Source organism: Schistocerca serialis, chromosome 9, assembly GCF_023864345.2.
Source record: "Schistocerca serialis cubense isolate TAMUIC-IGC-003099 chromosome 9, iqSchSeri2.2, whole genome shotgun sequence".
NCBI classification, from domain to species: domain Eukaryota; kingdom Metazoa; phylum Arthropoda; class Insecta; order Orthoptera; family Acrididae; genus Schistocerca; species Schistocerca serialis.
The window spans coordinates 282,058,758-282,073,417 of NC_064646.1; positions in this window are offsets into that span (position 1 = coordinate 282,058,758).

The following is a 14,660-nucleotide window of genomic DNA, read 5'->3' on the forward strand; positions in this document are numbered from 1 at the left end:
GTCGGCGGAAGGTGCACGTGCCCGTCGACCAGGGACCGGACCGCAGCGACGCACGGATGCACGCCAAGACCGTAGGATCCTACGCAGTGCCGTAGGGGACCGCACCGCCACCACCCAGCAAAGTAGGGACACTGTTGCTCCTGGGGTATCGGCGAGGACCATTCGCAACCGTCTCCATGAAGCTGGGCTACGGTCCCGCGCACCGTTAGGCCGTCTTCCGCTCACGCCCCAACATCGTGCAGCCCGCCTCCAGTGGTGTCGCGAGAGGCGTGAATGGAGGGACGAATGGAGACGTGTCGTCTTCAGCGATGAGAGTCGCTTCTGCCTTGGTGCCAATGATGGTCGTATGCGTGTTTGGCGCCGTGCAGGTGAGCGCCACAATCAGGACTGCATACGACCGAGGCACACAGGGCCAACACCTGGCATCATGGTGTGGGGAGCGATCTCCTACACTGGCCGTACACCACTGGTGATCGTCGAGGGGACACTGAATAGTGCACGGTACATCCAAACCGTCATGGAACCCATCGTTCTACCATTCCTAGACCGGCAAGGGAACTTGCTGTTCCAACATGACAATGCACGTCCGCATGTATCCCGTGCCACCCAACGTGCTCTAGAAGGTGTAAGTCAACTACCCTGGCCAGCAAGATCTCCGGATCTGTCCCCCATTGAGCATGTTTGGGACTGGATGAAGCGTCGTCTCACGCGGTCTGCACGTCCAGCACGAACGCTGGTCCAACTGAGGAGCCAGGTGGAAATGGCATGGCAAGCCGTTCCACGGGACTACATCCAGCATCTCTACGATCGTCTCCATGGGAGAATAGCAGCCTGCATTGCTGCGAAAGGTGGATATACACTGTACTAGTGCCGACATTGTGCATGCTCTGTTGCCTGTGTCTATGTGCCTGTGATTCTGTCAGTGTGATCATGTGATGTATCTGACCCCAGGAGTGTGTCAATAAAGTTTCCCCTTCCTGGGACAATGAATTCACGGTGTTCTTATTTCAATTTCCAGGAGTGTATTTCACAGTGTGTACACCACTTCAAGAATTATGGCAAACAGAAGCAAACATGTGGAGTATTTCTTGTGTCAAGTGTCACTTCCTATTTCAATTGCTCACGAAAAATGCAGTGTAATAACTGTCAATGGTCTAAACCTAGTTTTGGTATGTCATGTCGTTAGCTTCGTTCCTATTAGCATAAATTTATACAGCTTCCATAAAACCTCAGCTCATGTGACTTCTATGAAGTTTCTTGTACTAATGTCGTTCGTCGAATTATAGCAGTTCCTTTTCTTATCTTAAAAATATAAGGCACTGAGCGTAAGCAAAACAAGCAATAGCGAGTAAATATACCAGTAGAGAACAGAATGTCAACAAGTGGATGCAGCACAATTCTTACAACGAGGCTCTGCCAAGCGAATAATCTATAATTAATACAATAGTGTGACCTAAACTCTATGTTTGTACACAGTATATCAGCATTTCTATATACCAAATTAAAGAGTAGCTGTGACGACAAACAGAAATGTATAAATATGCAATCCATACGCATAGCAGTAAACATATATCTTACGTAATAAACAGGTCATTAGCATCATATCAGCATAAGCAAATAAATGTTCATGTCATCTTAATAAGTAAACATGAAGGCGCAAGCAGATAAATCACAAAGTATAACTTACATACATAATCACAGTCAGCACAATTAATCAGGTGACAATTATAATTTAAATAAATAAGCACAGCAGGCACATAATTAAAAAATATGACATCAGTGAAAAAGCAGTGCAGCCAAGCGATGCATAATATACACAAGTTACAACCCAATTCATTAATAATCATTGTCAAAATCAGTTAACGTACGCAAGCACGTCGTTTCACAAGTAAATTCATAGAACATGAAATTTAGCACAAAGTATGAATCACGTAATTGCGAGCAGCAAATTACGTCTAAAGTACGTACCGAAGTGGAAATTTGTTACCTGAAAAATGAACTCAATTAATAGTTACCTTTTGTAGTTTATTAGTTTCTTCTTGGAAATGACATTCTTCCTGAAATTTTCTCGATAGCAAGTCCTCTTAACGTCGGAGACACACAGAATTAACCTGAAGTTCTTAAATATTTTATAGAACCGTATCCTGAAAAATACTGAATGTTAATAACATAATTCATCAAGTCACTATGGCTTTATACTGAATTTAATCGGAGAAATTAGACTGTGTATTTGTTTACGGCTGTCAGTGCATTCGCACTGAGCGCTCGATCAGCAGTAGGCGCGTGACGTAGGAAGCAATTGTTTGCGGTCAACGACTGCCTTGTGCGGCACTTAGACTTGACTGTTGCTTTGAGTATATGCCGCCGCCAAAACACAGAGCGGTATCCTTGTATTCTCTGCATGTTTACATCTAGCTGTTAGTTTCTCACAAGTATGTCATTCCACAAAAATTTTAACGTTAGATATATGATGTATTCCCTTAGAGCGTCGAGATTTAAGAGTTTCTACTTCAACAGTGTTATCATGTACAATTTTGCGAATTCTATATGGACCGTTATAAAGCAGAAAAAATTTGCGACACAAGCCTTTTCCTTTGTGCGACAAACGATGAGACTTAATTAACACTTTTTGACCAACTGACAAGATTTTTAAACGACCAGGACGCTTAGCTGATTTCTCTCTTCTAGCAGCCGCAGATGCAATATTTTGTAGAGCCAGGTTGACAACTTCAGAATGCTGCAGTTTCCGTGAAGGCGGAAAAGGAACGATTTCAGATATGCGATTTGTCGGTGCTCTGTTTTTTAATATCAGTATAGGCGGTAAAGAAGTTGAATCATTAGGAAGTTCATTCAGAATGTTTTGAAAAATATGAAGATACTGATCCCACGTTCTGTGATTCTGATGACAATAAAGACGACACAATTTATTGATTTCCTTCATCCATCTCTCTGAAGCGTTAGATTGAGGGTGAAAAAGTGAAATGAAAATTGGTTTAATTTTACGACGCTGTAGAGTACGAAACCAAATTTTAGAACGAAACTGTGACCCATTATCTGATATAACCTTATCAACATGACCAACTTCTTTAAGAAAATGTTTGATGAAAGTATTAGATACTGAACGAGCTGTTGCTTTGCGTAAAGGTGTAAGACACACATATTTTGATGTCAACTCCACTGCTTCGAAAATGTACGCAAAACCATTAGTAGAACGAACCACTGGACCGAACAAATCGACTGCAGCCATGTCATTTAATTTCGCTGGAATGATAGGAAACAACGGTGCTCTGTGAGAAATTGTTGGCGGCTTAGCCTTTTGACATAATTTGCATTTGGCCAGAACAGATCGAATACGTTTTTCCATATTACTGAAGTAGCAATTTTCTCGTAATTTATGAAAGCATTTTCTGGGACCAAAGTGTGCATAACTGAAATGCGTATACCAAATCAGCTTATTAACCCACTCATCAGGAATACAAACTAACCAAACAGAGTTGTCGACCGATTTTCGTTTAAAAAGAATGTCATTGCGAACTAAATAATGCTGTCTAATAGCTACGCTTTCCTTTCTCCTCCACTTCTCCTTAATGTCCTTCCAGATTGGATCCTTATTTTGCTCCTTAGCGATGTCCTGGAGCGAAGACGAAATAAAGTTCTCAAACGCAACACCTTGAATATACATCAAACAATAATTGTTTTCCTTGCAGTCCTCTTCAACACTTTGTTTCAAACCCATAGGTGCACGTGATAAAGCATCAGCAACAATATTTGAAGAACCCTGTATGTAAACAATACTAAAGTCAAATTCCTGTAGGTACAACGCCCATCGTGACAATCTGCCATGAGTTAATTTTGTCGACATAAGAAATTCCAGAGCTCGATGATCGGTGTAAACCTTAGTATGTCTGCCAAACAAAAATGTCCGAAATTTTGTAAAAGCCCAAACAACAGCCAAAGCCTCAAGTTCCGTTATCGAATAATTCTTTTCTGATTTAGAAAGAACACGACTTCCAAATGCAATAGTTTTCTGTACTACAACGCCGTCTTCTTCTATCTCTTGAAATAAATGAGCACCTAGGCCTTTGTATGATGAGTCCGTCGCCAAACAAAAATCTTTAGATAAATCCGGATGTGAAAGAAGTGGAGCCGCAACTAAAGCATCACGAAGCTGTTCAAATTCTGACTGAGCTTCCAACACCAATTAGATTTCTTTCCAGATAGTTCACATAAACGAGGTGTGGCCAAATTGTCCAAACTAACAAAGCGTCTAAGAAAATTACAGACACCAAGGAAACTTCGAACATCACGTTTTGTAGTAGGAACAGCATAATTACGAATAGCGTCTAGTTTCTCTGGATCAGGTAGAATACCTTCTGTAGAAATAATGTGACCGAGAAATTTCACCTGTGAACGACCAAATTCAGATTTTTCCAAGTTCACTGTAATGCCAACTCTTGCAAAAATACGTAATAATGAATCCAAAATTTTGTTGTGCTCACTCCAAGAACGTTTAGCAATAAGAATATCGTCAACATATGAAGTAATATTGTCACGAAGATAAACAGGTAAAATTTCATTTAAGCTACGAATGAATGCTGCTGAAGATACAGTAAGTCCAAACGGTAATTTCCGAAACTGGTAACAGTTACCAAAGGCTAAACAGGCAGTATATTTTCTACAATCAGGGTGGAGTTCTATTTGCCAAAAACTTGCGCGCATATCAATAGTGGATAAAACTTTAATTCCATGGAAATGTTGAAGAAGTTCATCTAAATTTTGTGGGCGGTCAGTTTCAGGAATGATGATATTATTTATCTGTCGGGAATCCAGAACCAAATGAATTGACCCATCCTTTTTAAGAACAACGTGTAATGGGCTAGTATAAGGACTGACTGCAGGCTCAATAAAGCCCTGATCTAACATGTACTGAAGTTCATTCTTAACCTTGTCTCTGTAAGCCAAAGGAATAGCGTATGTATTCCCGCGAAATGGTGTGTGTTCTTTTACTTTAAATAAATATTGTAAGCCTTGTATAGTTCCTGTGTGATGACTAAACACTGTAGCATGTGAAGTCAAAATGTTGTGCAGCTCTTCTCTTGCAACGTCATCTGGCACTTCAGCTTTCTTAATCTTTTCATTAATTAATTCTTCGCTATTAATTATATCATCCATCGCGTCTCTGTATCTATTGTCATTGTCATGAATGAACACATTGTCGTCATAATGCTCAACGAAAACATCAGAAGTAAGAAACCTTAAACATTTTGTATCTGACTCAGATCTTGTTAAACACTCGAAAAATTTCAAACATTTCGGCATTCCGGCAACAGTCAAATTCACACTTCCTTCTTTAAAGTTCAAAATTGCCTTCTGTGCGTTAAGAAACTCCATACCTAATATAATTTGTGTACTGAGTAATGGAACAATAATAAAATTAGCAGAAAATTCGTATCCTTGTCAAATGAAATTTAAGTTGGTCTGTTGTTTAACTTCCACACTTTTTCCAGAAATCACTCCTCGAATTGTAGTTTTAGAAATAGGTAACACAGGACAGGCAATAGTTCTTTCACATATACGAAAAACTGATTCACTAATGACTTTCAGTGGGCTCCCGGAATCTAAAACTGCAGTGAACTTATTCTTACCGACACATACTTCAATAACAGGATGTAAAAATGCGTCTACATTATTTTCCTTTTCGTCTAGCAAAACGTCTCTCATGTCTTCCAGGCGTACGTAGTGTAAAGTCGTAGTGTCATTACTTTCCGAACCGTCTATATTGCTGCCAGAAGCCGAAGCTGCAAGTCATTGTCGATTGTTTGCGTCACGTCTTTGATTATTCGCGTCATTTCGCGGATCAATTTCTACTATTTGCACTTGTCTCTCTGAAGTTCTGTCACGTGGAGGATGCCAATTAGGTCCCTCCTGTCTGTTAGATGCAAATTCTTGGTTGTGTCTGTTATTAAAATTTCTGTTTTCCTGTCTGTCTGCATAACTACTTCTTGTGTAATTTCGACTATCACTTCTGAAATTATTGTTGTATCTACTACCCTGGTTATTTCTGTAGTAAGAATTTCTATTACTGTATGAATAATTTCTGTCCTGATGATACCGATTACTGTTTCCGTATGATTGATCATTCCGGTACGAATTACCGCTATTATAATTGTCTGTGTAATTTCTGTTAGAACGTCTGTTATTGTCATAAGGCTGGTATCTATTGTCCTGCCTGTTACGTCTGTCATTCTCAAAGTTACCCATATAACGCCCGTTCCGATCACTATCTCTTTTCTCTGAAAGTCTATTGTAAATACTGTTACTGAAAAAGTTACAAGAAGTCCCGTCGTCGTTGTCATACTCAAGTTCTTGCAACAAAGTCTTAAAAGTCTCGATGTCGTCTTTACATCTTCCAGCTAAAGCAATTTGTCTTATGGATTGTGGCAGCTTAGTTAAACAAATGCGAATTAATTCAGTCGGGCTATAAGGGTTAGAAAGGAACTGATTCTTTCGAATCATGTCTTCAAAATATTCTGCTGGCGTGCGGAACTCAGACTGTTTGAAATTACGCTGCATAATAAGACTGTGTTTGACTCTATCTTGCGTGTTTTCGGACCAATATGCCGATAAAAATGCATGATAAAAATCATTTAGATTATTACAATCTCTAATGAGTGCGCTCATCCGCGTCGCCGGTTCGTTTTCTAAATATCCACACATAAATTCCAGTTTGTGACTTAGTGGCCAATTTGGTGGAAGTGCGTACATAAATTGATCTAACCATGAACATGGATGTATGTCATTCTTAGAATTGCGGAAGATCTTAAATTTCCGAACGGTCAAAAAATGTGTATAGTCAAAGTTTTCGCCTCGTGGCGACAAAGACCTACCGCGTCTGTCCCAGTCCCAATGTCGATTATTGTCAAGTTCGCGCGCAGGGCGCTCTCTTCTTGCATCCCGTAAATGAAACAAATTATTTTCTTCAAAGCCCTCTGCTATCTGTGATTCCAAATTTCTTTTGCTGTATTTTCCTACGATTTCGCCTTCAATTTGTTTGACTTGCTTTCGTAATGCCTCAAATTTCCTTTTGACGCGTCCATTAAATTTTCCCTGATTTTCAACATGTTTATTTATGTTCTGGTACTCTTCGGTTTCTGTGAATGGTAATGGAGCTGTATCATCCGAATCTCTGTCCCCATGTAAACTAAGATTTGTCAATTTATCTGATATCTCCTCAACTCTTTCCGCTAAATCACCTATTTGTTCTTTCTGTTTATTTACATCTTCCGTAAGTGTCGCGACTCGGGTTTCAGTATTAACACATATAGTAGTTAACTGTTCATACTGTTGTGTTAGGTTATTTAATCTGTCATTTGGTACGGATTCCTCGATTCTCTCAAATATTTCTTCCTTATCGTGTGCACGTTGTAAATTTAACTCTGAAAATTTTTGTACTATCACGCGATCTCTTTCTTCCTGTTCTCTATCCTGTTCCCTTTGTCTAATCTCTACTGCAACTAATCTATTATTGTGAGCATTCAAAATCGGTTGTACTTCTTCTCTGATTTCTTTCTTTAATTCATCTTTCATATTTTTGAAATATGTCCCTATTCGTGAATCTAACCGTGTTTCCAAAGTTCCCATCTCTGTTTTTAATTCAGATCCAAACCGTGTTTCCATTGTTCCCATATCAGTTTTTAATTCAAATTGTAAAGTTCCCATCTCTGTTTTTAATTCAGATCCAAACCGTGTTTCCATTGTTCCCATATCAGTTTTTAATTCAGATCGTAAAGTTCCCATCTCTGTTTTTAATTCAGATCGAAACTGTGATCCCAAATTTAATATTGCACTCATCAACTGCTCCATATTAAATGGTTCAAAATTCTTTTCGCCCCTAACATTTCCCGCAAAACTAGTTTCCTTCGTCATAGCTGTAAGGCTATCTGTGTTCGATACTATTCCAGAATCTTCTATCGTTAATCTCGTATTCTGTGAATTTTGTGATTGAGAAAAATTTTGAAATGGTTCCGGACTATTTTCCCGACTTATTAAATTGTTTTCCACTTCATTATTCATCACACTGTTCTCCTGTGTTGGCGAGTTCGCCATGTTAACAATTTCGTCATTCTCACTATTCATCATTTTTGCCTTTTTCATTGATCGCGTAATCATTTACAAAATATACAAAACTCGTCACTATATGAAAATTGCACACAATGACACTTTATCTCCACCAATACCATTCACACGAAATGTTTCCCTCAAACACGATTAACGAACAATTGAAATAATTGCACTAAATTGTCAAACGCGTATACAAGACAACAAATCAAATTCGGAGAAAAAATACCATTAGAAGAATGACAATTACCAAATCTACACATGCAAAATAGACTACAATTACTAAAATACAAATTACTACAACAATACTACTGTCTACTATTTTTACAGTCAGAAGAATTCCAAGGGACGATCAGAAGCAGCGGTCGCCACGTGCATGGGGTCTTAATTATTATTACATTTGAAAATGACTTTTAATTTTGGTAGCTGTAAGTCCGATTACGTAGTGTCTCGTAAACGGTTGGCCCTGACTAGTCTTAGTACGCAATCTGACTGCATAGAACAACAACAAAGAATGAAATGAAAATTTCCTGTTAACACAATTAATTAATTAAGTCCCCAGCAACTATAAAACCTACGAAACCAAAGCACAAGTGTAATTGTTCTGTGTGTGGGAGTGTGACTCAACGTACACATCTGGCACGGTTCTTCTTCAACATGACAAGAAATTTTAAATATTATTTATGCTGAAGTAATTAAAAAAAATAGAAATACTATAATTGCGCAAGAAACCCAGAATTACACTCTAATACAAGAACACAAGCCAGATGCTTTGTTGACTGAACCTGTAATGACGCATTATTTAGGACATTGAAATAATAAGAAAAAAAAGAAAAGTAGTTTGTTACCTTAATTTATATTGATTAAAAGCACTCTAGACATTACAATCTCTCCACACCGACTCGCTACTACCACATCTCAACAAGAACCTTTCAGTATCACATCTCAGCAAGCACTCCCTGCTACGAGTTCTTAACAAGCACTGACCACTACGAGTCCTCGACAGGCACTGACAACTACGAGCTCTCCCCAAGCACTGTGGAGGCGGCTTAATAATATTCTTTGGCGCAGTCTCTGGCGCAGTGGCTCAGTGTAGCCACCTTTCAACAGTTGCTGAAAGATTAAAAGATAACTTGAGTTTGATTTCAAATGCGTACCCGACTCATACGATAATAGTTGGTGGTGACTTTAATTTACCCACGATATGTTGGCGAAAATACATGTATGATTCCGGAGGTACGCATAAAACGTCATCCGAAATTGTGCTAAACGCATTCTCTGAAAATTATTTCGAGCAGTTAGTTCATGAGCCCGCCCGAGTAGTAAACGTTTGTGAAACCACACTTGACCTCTTAGCAACAAATAATACTGAGTTAATAACGAGCATCAAAACCGATTCAGGGATAAATGAACACAGGGTTGTCGTAGCGAGACTGAATATTGTAATCCCTAAATCCTCGAAAAATAAGCGAAAAATATACCTATTCAAAAAAGCAGATAAAAATTCACTGTAGACCAGATGTGGCATACATTCAAAGAAATGGTATCGGCAGCAATTCAGAGATTTATACCAAATAAATTAACAAACGACGGAGCTGAGCCGGCCGGTGTGGCCCAGCGGTTCTAGGTGCTTCAGTCTGGAACCGCGCGACCGCTACGGTCGCAGGTTCGAATCCTGCCTCGGGCATGGATGTGTGTGATGTCCTTAGGTTAGTTAGGTTTAAGTAGTTCTAAGTTCTAGGGGACTGATGACCTCAGATGTTAAGTCCCATAGTGCTCAGAGCCCATTTGAACGACTTGACGGAGCTGATCCCCCTTGGTACACAAAACGGGTTAGAACACTGTTGCACAAACAACGAAACAAACATGCCAGATTTAAACAGACGCAAAATCCCCAAGATTGGCGATCTTTTACAGAAGCTCGAAATTTAGCGATGACTTCAAGTAAGTCTTCTGGTCCACACTGTATACCAGTTAGGTTCCTTTCGGAGTATGCTGATGCATTAGCTCCGTACTTAACAATCAATCATAAACAACTGTTCGCTCGACGAAAGATCCGTACCCAAAGACTCGAAAGTTGCACAGGTCATACAAATATTCAAGAAAGGTAGTAGGAGTAATCCACTAAATTACATGCTCATATCGTTAACGTCGATATGCAGCAGGATTTTAGACCATATATTGTGTTCGAACATTATGAATTACATCGAAGATAACGGTCTTGTTCAAATGTATGTGAAACCTTATGGGACTTAACTACTAAGGTCATCAGTCCCTAAGCTTACACACTACTTAACCTAAATTATCCTAAGGACAAACACACACACACATACCCATGCCCGGGACCAGCCGCACAGTCCATGACTGCAGCGCCTTAGCTCCCTCGGCTAATCCCGCGCGGCAGAAACCGGTCTATTGACACACAGTCAACATGGGTTTAGAAAACATCGTTCCTGTGAAACACCACTAGCTCTTTATTCACATGAAGTGTTGAGTGCTATTGACAATGGATTTCAGATCGATTCCGTATTTCTGGATTTCCGGAAGGCTTTTGACACCTAGCCACACATGCTGCCTGTAGTGAAATTGCGTGCTCATGGAATATCGCCTCAGTTATGTGACTGGATTTGTGATTTCCTGTCAGAGAGGTCACAGTTCGTAGTAACTGCCGGAAAGTCATCGAATAAGACAGAGGTGATTTTTCGGCGTTCCCCAAGGTAGTGTTATTGGCCCTTTGCTGTTCCTTATATATATAAACGATTTGGGAGACAATCTGAGCTGCTGTATTCGGTTGTTTGCAGATGACGCTGTCGTTTATCGACTAATAAAGTCATCAGAAGATCAAAACAAACTACAAAACGATGTAGAAGAAATATCGAAATAGTGCAAATAGTGGCAGTTGACCATAAATAACGAAAAGTGTGAGGTCATCCACATGAGTGCTAAAAAGAACGCATGAAACTTCGGTTACACGATAAAGCATTCTAATCCAAAAGCCGTAAATTCAACTAAATACCTAGGTATTACAATTACAAACAATTTGATTTGGAAGGAACACATAGAAAATGTTGTGGGGAAGGCTAACCAAAGACTGCGTTTTATTGGCGGGACACTTAGAAAATGTAACAGACCTACTAAGGAGACTGCGTACACCACGCTTGTCCGTCCTCTTTTGGAATACTGCTGCGCGGTGTGGATCCTTACCAAATAGGACAGACGGAGTACATAGAAAAAGTTCAAAGAAAGGCAGCAAGTTTTGTATTATCCCGAAATCTGGGAGAGAGTGTCACAGAAATGACATAGGATTTGGGCTGGATATCATTAAAAGAAAGGCGTTTTTCATTTCGACGGAATCCTCTTACGAAATTCCAATCACCAACTCTCTCCTCCGAATGCGAAAATATTTTGTTGACACCGACCTACATAGGGAGGAACGATCATCAAGATAAAATAAGGGAAATAAGAGCTCGTACGGAAAGAAATAGATGTTCATTCTTTCCGCGCTCTATACGAGATTGGAATAATAGAGAATTGTGAAGGTGGTTCGATGAACACTCTGCCAGGCACTTAAATGTTATTTGTAGAGTATCCATGTAGATGTAGACTGCTTGAGTATAAAATGCGTGCTTATCCTTTTAAGGCACGTTATATGATACATATTTATGAGTAAAGCGGCGGCTGTAAAAACTTTCCGTGTGGAATGAAAATAGCGATGGGAAATTTAATACTGTGTCCGCTACTATTTAGTATCATTTTTCAGAAGCCAGATCATATGACGGGTACCGAATAGATGTAAGTGCACCCACAGCCATTTGTCGTGAAATCCCCAAAATATTTCACCAATCTTCTCCTTACAAGTGAAATTGTCGCATGGCGCTTGGTATTAAATACCTTCAGTAATGTTGTATCTTTAGTTCCCTATGTTCCCACGGTATCCCGCCAATGTCAATAACTACTAAAAAGTGAGTACAGAAAGTATTCACACGTACGTGAAAGTTACCTGCCTGCCAGTAAAATAGATTTACTAATCTCATACAAACTACGCCCTCTCATTTACGTACATTGCATATGGCACATGCCTATTGTAAACTAGCAGCAAAAACATGTCTATTGATTAATAAACAACGAAGAATTTCAGATTACCTTACCTGGAAAGTATATCAGAACTAACTAGGACATTGTTTAACTTGTTTAAAAGATAAGATGACAACAATGGCGCTTACCAAAAATAAAAGCTCTATGTTAAAGAGCGGAATCTGAAATACCGAAGGGATACACAGGACGTTATAAAGAAAACAACTTTGAAAAAGAGAAAACATTATGGAAATACAAGAGAAAGTAGATGAAGATGAAGTGAGTGAAGAATTTGACAGAGCACTGAAATATCTAAGGCGAAACACTGCACCTGGAGCAAACGACATTTTGTCAAAATTCTTTACATATCTGGGAGAATCAAAGACGACAACATTGCTCACCTGAGATGTGGAATAAATGGAACAAGCGAAACACTCCCAGATTGTAAGAAGAATTTAATTATCTCAGTATAAGTGGAAGTAGGATTAGTCAATTGTGAATATTACTGAACCATCAGTTTAATAGGTCATGGCTGTAAAACACTGAGTATAATTATCTTCAGAAGACTGGAACGATTGATAGAAGCAGGCCTTGGGAAGATCATTTGGATTGTGGAGGAACTTAGAGATATACGAGGCAATACTCACGCTGTGGCTTCAGCCATAAGACAGGTTTCAGAAAGATAAACTCACTTGTTGATTCACGAAGGTTCACCTGGCGTATACACTGAAATTCCGGAGTTATAGTGTATAAAACATGAGGTGCAAAAGGTTATGTACAGTTCGTACAGAAACCAGACAGCAGTTATAAGAGTCGAAGTACACGAACGGGAAGCAGCAATTGAGAAAAACTGAGACAGGATTGTAGCCTTTCCTCTATGTTATTCAATGCGTACATTGATCAGGCAGAACCGGAGGCCAAGTTCAAACTTGGAAAACTAATTGAAGTTCAAGGAGAAAAATGGTATTTTTGTCAGAGGCGGCAAAAAACATAGGTCAGTTAAACGAAGTGAACAGTGTCTTGAAAAAAGCTTATAATATGAACATCGGCAAAAGTGAAACAAGAGTAATAGAATGTAGTAGAATCTTATCGGGGGATAATGAGGAATTCTTTTAGGAAATCGGAAGCTAGAGGGAGTAAACGAGTTTTACTATTTCGACAGCAAAATAACTGATGACGCCCGGAGTCAAGTGGATGTGAAATTTAAACTGACAAGAGCAAGGAGAGCTTGTAACAACAACAAAGCTATACTATTGTAATTATAATAAATTTTTTCTTCTGAATTTCGATAAATTAGTATAATCGATGTTCTGATTTCATTTCTTTTCTTTTCATGTCATTATGTTAAAGAAAATGTAAACAATTTTCGATGTAAATTTTAATATTTATGTAAAATTGCAAGCAATATTATAACAAAATGGAAATGGAAGAAATGTTGAAACTGTTGTAAGATGTTAAAGACGTACTTGTGCGTCTGGTCCATACGTAGGCAATGTATTAGGATATGTGGAATGTAAAACCTTTGGCGAATACCCTGTCTGTAGGGGAGCGGTAAAAGGTGAGGGCGAGGCACGGCATAACGGGCTCAGCATCAGTAGTAGTCGGAGTTGGGCTTTCATCTGAGAAACACGTTTCGGATCGAGGAGGCTATCCTGGAAAACGTGATTTCGTTGAGCCTCGGATGAGCCGTTTCCGACGACTATACAGCTCGGCAATAGTCCATAAGCACTAAATGGGAAAGTATTGCGACGCTATGAAGAAGTAAAGTGCCGATAATTCAAGAGCCATTGCCGTGATTGTATGTGTGCTCCACGCCTCGCCATCTCGCCGCCTGCCGACCGCCGCATCGATACGAACTGGTGGAATCTTTTAGTACTGTATTCGTGTGGATCAGTGTTACTTTTGTTCCTGACTGTTCAATAACAAGTTAACTTTTACCATAACTGTTCTATCATTTAATTTTCCTCATCACAAACCTAGACAGGGTCCTTTCCACATGTTGTGCAACCCGAGTGTCCCGAGCGGAAGATTTAAAGTTTATGTTGATAATAATTACCTGCAGACCTATCTGAGTTAGAATGATGTTTAAGGAACTTTGTTGTTAATGAAATAATAACTTAGGTCTGACAAAGTTTGAAGATAATGTTGAAATTGGTTTAGTAATGAAGTTCAATTAATTTGAGACAAAAATAATGGTAGTTAAATGAACAGAAAATAAGACAAAAAGAATAGTAACTCATATATTGGAAATCTTGAGTGCTTAACTATTTAGGTAATCAAAAATTTCAGTACAGTGATCATAACAGTTTCAGCCCCCCCCCCCCTTTTCTTTTCTATTCATTTGAATTCTGAAGTGTACTGAACTGATTTGACCAGCAAAGTTAAAGTCAATATAAAACTTAAATTTATCAATGTTTTATCTTTTTAAAATTGACATTGTATGTGTGTTTCGAAAGTGCTGTTTCTAG